We start from the raw sequence: 6,543 nt of genomic DNA on the forward strand, positions 1-6,543 counted from the left end.
ATTCAAACAAACCTGCAAAAGTGTGTCAGTCGCGTCCCAGGCGCTCCGGAGACGTCTCCGCTTGAACGCGAGACGTCTCGCCTGTATAAAATTTCTTTTGACGTTGTTTGGAGTCGACTCGGCGCTTTACGGGGACGTCTCTGAAGAAGAGCAGCTTGAATGCTTGTTTTTCTATTTTTCTGAGAGAGTCGGCTCGATACTTTATGGGGACGTCTCGGGATGTTTGCGCTTTTTGCATGGGGACGACTCCGTAGTTTTATCACCGAAAAACAAGTCCTCTGGAATCCCCTGAGAGAGTCGACTCCGCGCTTTCTGGGGACGTCTCGGAAAGTTTGCTTTTTATGCGTGGGGACGACTCCGCGTCCTTGGAAGACGACTCGCGCGCATCCCTTGAGATTGGTCTTTCTGCCGCCTCTGAGAGAGTCGATTCCGCAAAGTCGGGAGTCGACTCCGACCCCGCGAGACGCCTCGCCAGGTGCCGGGGACGTCTCCAGACGTGCCAATTCTTCCTGTTCGTGCCAGAGACGTCTCTGGGACAAACTGGAGACGTCTCGGCTGTCCCTGATCTGTTTTCTTCATCTCAAAAATTCTTCAATAAATCCTTGAAAAATATGGAAACTTGCCTAGACATTTCTTAACAATATTCTTAATTAAACACCTGAAATCCTCAAATAAATTATTAAGATAAAGGAAATTATACTCTAGTGTTTTGTATTCATCAAAATCCATTAGGGGGTCAACAGTTTGCAAACCATGGCATTTTCATTCCTTGTACCCCAAATAATTGTTCATCTGGGAAAGCATCATGTAAGGGTGAGGTATTCTTAGAGGGCTCAAGAAGAATCCTAGATAAGTGGTCTGCTACGACATTTGCAGTTCCTTTCTTGTTACGAATTTCTAGGTCAAATTCTTATAGTAAAAGAATCCATCGAATCAGACGGAGTTTGGTGTCCTTCTTTGCAAGAAGGTGTCAAAGGGCAGCATGATCAGTGAATACGGTAACCTTGGATCCTAATAGGTAAGATCGAAACTTGTCTAGCACGAATACTACATCTAGCAATTCTTTCTCAGTGGTGGTGTAGTTCAATTGTGCATCTGAGAGTGCTTTACTAGCGTAGTAGATGACATAAGGTACCTTATCTAGCCGTTGCCCTAAAACTGCCCCAATGGCATAGTCAGATGCGTCACACATCAGTTCAAATGGAAGGGTCCAATTAGGGGGTCGTATGATAGGTGCAGTGGTTAATTTCAAGTGAAGATTTTTAAATGCCTCCTCGCATGGTTTATCAAAGACAAAGGGAGTGTCCTTAGCAAGAAGATTGCACAAGGGTTTGGAAATCTTGCTGAAATCCTGAATGAAGCGACGGTAGAAACCAGCATGGCCAAGGAATGATCGGATTTGTTTCACAGTTTTGGGTGGAGGGAGATTGGAAATAAGATCGATTTTGGCTTTATCTACTTCAATGCCCCTTTTGGACACGACGTGTCCTAAAACAATGCCTTCTTGAACCATGAAATGGCTCTTTTTCCAACTTAATACTAGGTTGGTCTCCTTACATCTTTTCAAAACTAAGGTCAAATTGTTCAGACAATCATCAAAAGATATGCCAAAAACTGAGAAATCATCAATGAACACTTCTAGAAAGTTTTCCACCATATCTGAAAAAATGGCCATCATGCATCGTTGAAAAGTTGCGGGTGCATTGCATAATCCAAAAGGCATCCTCCTATATGCAAATGTCCCAAATGGGCAAGTAAAGGTGATTTTCTCTTGATCGTCCGAGTAAACAGGTACTTGATTATATCCAGAATAACCATCTAAGAAGCAGTAGAAACCTTGACTAGCCAACCGTTCCAAAATTTGATATATGAAAGGTAGAGGGAATGGTCCTTCCTAGTCATTGAATTAAGTTTCCTGTAGTCAATGCACACGCGCCAACCCGTGGTTGTGCGTGTTTGTATCAATTCTCCTTCCGTATTTTCAACCACAGTGATACCTGATTTCTTGGGTACCACTTGTGTCGGACTCACCCACTTACTATCAAAAATTGGGTAAATAATTCCGGCATCTAATAACTTCACCACTTCTTTCTTGACTACCTCCTTCATGTTAGGATTGAGTCTTCTTTGCATTTCTCGGGTGGGCTTTGCATCATCTTCTAGATGAATTCGATGCATACAAACAGAGGGGTCAACCCCTTTCAAATCGGCTACAGACCATCCTATGGCATGTTTATTCTCTTCTAGCACCCTTAAAAGTTTACCCTCCTGTTCAGTAGATAAGTTGGCCGCGATGATTACAGGGAGGGTATCTTCTGGTCCTAGAAAGGCATACTTAAGAGTTGTCGGAAGTGGCTTTAACTCAAGTTTAGGTGGAGAATCAATGGAAGGACAAAGTGGTGCGCTAGCAATAAGGGGAAGAGGTTCAGGTCGGATCTTCCAAGGAAGGGAACTCATGGGAGATTGATTGTCGAGTAAGATGTTAACTTCTTCTACGGCCTTGTCTATATCAAAGTTGTCAATGTCAAAATGGGCCAAACATGCCTCTAAGGGATCATTTGCTAAGATATAGGGAAGGGCGTTCTCTACAAGATCATCCATTTCGTCAATTAGGCAACACTCGTCTTCCCTCACATGTTGGTCAGCGGCATGAAACACATTCAACTTAATTTTCATGTTCCCAAATGATATATCCATTGCCCCAGTTCTACAGTTAATACATGCATTGGCTGTCGCTAAAAAGGGACGACCAAGAATCACAAGGATTTGTTTTTTTAGGTTGGGCACATGTTCCATATCAAGGACGATAAAATCTACTGGAAAATAGAATTTGTCTACCTTAACAAGAACATCTTCAATCATCCCCAATGGTATCTTCACAGGTCGATCAGCCAATTGTAAGGACACCGAGGTAGGTTTTAATTCACCTAACCCAAATTTTTCATAGACTGAATAGGGTAGAAGATTCACACTTGCCCCTAGATCTAAAAGTGCTCGGTCGATGGAGTTATTTCCTATGACACAAGAAATAGTGGGAGCACCAGGATCTTTGAATTTTGGAGGGGTGTTGTGTTGGAGAATGGAACTTACCTGTTCAGTTAGGAGGATCTTTTTAGGCACATGAGTCCTAGATTTTCGCTTTTGGGTGCAAAGGTCTTTGAGAAATTTGGCATAGGAGGAACTTGTTTGATGGCATCAAGGAGTGGGAGGTTGATTTTAACTTGTTTGAAGACCTCCATCATCTCTTCTAATGAAGTTCCCTTCTTGCCAAAGGAAGAGGGTGCATTAAGTGCTTCAGGGAATGGAGCCTTTGGAATGTGGGTTGTGGCAGATGGTGGACTAGCTGAAGAAGATTTTGGGTTTTCATGTAATACATTCCTCTCCTCTTCTTCACCTTACTTATTGTTACCCTCCCCAACCTTATTATCTATTATACGTCCACTCCTTAGGGTAGTCAAAGCATTGGCTTGCTCATGATTTAGTCGAGTTTCTTGAGCCACGTATTGTCCCCTAGGATTACTCATTGGTTGACTTGGAAGTTTACCTTCCTCTCGTTTGTTTAATGCATTGGCTAGTTGACCCATTTGGGATTCTAGCTTAGCAATTGATTGCGTGTGAGAGTGTAATAGTTGTGTGTTTGCCTCCAAACCTTGAAGGGCAGTCAACACTTTCTCCTCAAAGGCTGTATTTCTTTGGGTTGGAGGAGGAAGGTGTTGAAATTGAGTTGAGGGACGGTAGAGATGAAAATTCTGAGGGTTTTGAAAATTTTGGGAGTAGGGTTGGGTATTATTCGAAGCTTGCTGCCTCCAAGAAAAATTTGGATGATTCCGCCATCCTGGGTTATATGTATTGGAAATTGGGTCATTACCTGGTCTGGGCTGTGTTTGGGCAGCATTGATGTGTTCTTGCACGAGTTCGGAGAATTGGGGCGCTGAGGGGCACTCATGAATAGGATGCGATGGGCTAGAACAGATAGCACACACTTGTGCTTGGGAAGAGCTAACGACATGTCCTCCTATCATCAGTTGGTCGATCTTATGGGACAATGCATCTACCTTGCTAGACAGGTCCATAGAATGACTTATTTCACAAATGGTCCCTTTTCTTTGAGAACTCGGAGGTACTTGACGAGAACAGGAAGCATGGTGGAGGGAGTTTTCATTAAGATTTTCAAATAATTGCCATGCTTCATGCTCATTTTGAAGCATGAAAGTCCCCCCGCATGCAGCATTGATCATCTGACGGTTTCGTTCAGTCAATCCGTCATAAAAACATTGCACTAGCTGCCACTTAGGTATTTGATGATGAGGGCATTTACTAATTAGGTCCCAAAATCTCTCCCAAGTTTCATGAAATTCTTCCCCCTCAGTTTGGGAGAAGCTTGTAATGGCACGTCTAAACTGGTTCGTTCTTCCTATGGGAAAGTATTTTTTAAGAAATTCTTGTTGCATTTGATCCCAAGAACGAATCGAGTTAGCTTCTAAAGAATTCAGCCATTGTTTGGCTCTATCTTTAAGGGAGAAAGGGAATAATCTAAGTTTCAGAGCATCATCAGTGAAGTTCTGAATCTTGACAGTGGTGCAAACTCAAGGAATTCATCTAGGTGTTTATATGGTTCTTCGTTGGTGAGCCCATAAAAAGATGGGAGCATTTGGATCACACTAGACTTTATTTCGTATTGTACAGCTGCTACTTCAGGTAATCGAATGCAAGATGGAAAGTGTAAATGGTGGGAGTAAAGTACTCCCTCAGGAGTTTGGGTTGTTCTTCAGCCATCTCAGGGGGTGGGAATGATTCTAAGGTTTTGATCTCAGCTCGAATATTTCTAAGGGTCCGTTCTATTTCAGGGTCAAAAGGTAATAGGTTACGTACTCTAGAACGACTCCCTTGCATACACTAGTACTTGATCAATCAAGCATGCAATAAAAGGAAAACACATAAATTCTTGTATTTGTCCTAAAATCACTAGACAGCTCCTAACTGGTTTGAAGAGGGCACCTAAGCCTCCAATCCGGTCTAATGAACCGAGTTGACCAGGTAAGGTCCCAGGTAAGTGGAGGGGTCACGATGCGTTCACAAATGTCCCACTTAAAACCCACTTGCCTCGAACAGATGAACTGTCTCCCTTATAGGGACAAAGCTTGCCTAGACATGAACTAAGCCACAGAGCGAAATTGGTGCAACTTTCGGTGATCTTCGTCCTATTGAGCTCGAATGTCCCTAGGAGCCAACGTCTAATTAATTTTAATTAAAGTGACACTATGTGAGATTGAGTTCACCTAAGTTGGGCAAGAATCCGGTGATGAAATCCGGCTCTTATCTTGTTGGGGTGATTGCCCTTACTATGTGCGGATTAATTGGTGAATGTGTATCAAGCATGCATTCACAATTTTGCTGAAATTAAAATTAAACAATCACCACAAAATTTCAAGCTAATAATTAATTTAAATAAGAAAGGTTTAGAGGTTACCAAAGGAAATTTTTCCAGCAATTTAAAATTTTTTTAAGCAAACCTCTAAAGCATTCCTTTTTGATAGCCCAGATCTCCTCTTCGATTCCTGATCAAATAAGACCAAAAGAAAAATTAAAAAAAAAAATTAGTAGAAGAGAAAAAGGAGATAAGAAAAGTAACAATAATAGAAAATAATTTTTTTATTTTATTTTAGATATATATATTTTTTTTTTGAAAATTTTTTCTTGTAATTAATTTTTCTTTTTAATGATAGGAAAAATAACTATGCTAGCAATCCCCGGCAACGGCGCCAAAAATTCATCGGTGATGAGAGCACAAAAGTGCGACCTACATATCACCTAAATTAGTATTATTGCTAACCGATAATGATAAATTCACTGGATTAATATTATATTTGGGTTTGGCACAGATTTTCATAAATTAGAGATAAAATGCACATTGAGTACAAATTTGACTAAAGAAGGATCCCTTTCCAGATCCGACCCGGTTGAAGATCGGATCGGGTCCGAGTCGGGTTCGGATCCGAATCGGGTCCAAATTCTTTGTGCTTTTGGAAAAGAATTTTGGGCAAATCTAATTTGGCCATATCATAACTATGAGGTGCTGGGTAACCCATGATTTGAAAGACTTGCAATTGACCTCCAGTCAGAACAGATGACCCGCGACGAACCAAAATCATCCATCCACAAGCCAAATTTCATATCACACTATTTTTTATTATTACCTAGATGACTAATTGGATGGAAATTGGTGTCTCCCAGCTCCATCTCACAAGGGCAAAGGAAATCCCAGCGATCCTGCACCGCATCCTCACCGCGTCTCCACCGCATCCATGCCGTGCATCCCTTCCAAATCCTCCGCCGCCCAACAGCCCGAGTATGCCGCCATCAGCAGCCATCCCCACCTCTCATCCACGTCTGCAAGCTTCCCAAATCAGCAAGCCATCACCACGATTCACCCCAGCTCCTTCCCCATTTGCAAGCCGTGATCACCGCATTCATGTCCCTCAAAGCAAGGAAGATCCCAGCATCCTTCCTCTTCCGCGTACGATCCCGGATGATCCGCCTCCC

General features: G+C 42.3%; 1 non-coding gene across 1 annotated transcript; it reads left to right on the forward strand.

Annotated features, from left to right (window-relative positions):
* Positions 1-4,296: 4,296 nt before the first annotated feature.
* LOC120108125 lies at positions 4,297-4,402 on the forward strand. The gene has a single exon (XR_005509601.1). It is a non-coding gene; the product is annotated as a small nucleolar RNA R71 (small nucleolar RNA).
* The last annotated feature ends 2,141 nt before the right edge of the window (positions 4,403-6,543 follow it).

This window comes from Phoenix dactylifera, unplaced genomic scaffold (genome assembly GCF_009389715.1).
Source record: "Phoenix dactylifera cultivar Barhee BC4 unplaced genomic scaffold, palm_55x_up_171113_PBpolish2nd_filt_p 001189F, whole genome shotgun sequence".
Lineage (NCBI taxonomy): Eukaryota > Viridiplantae > Streptophyta > Magnoliopsida > Arecales > Arecaceae > Phoenix > Phoenix dactylifera.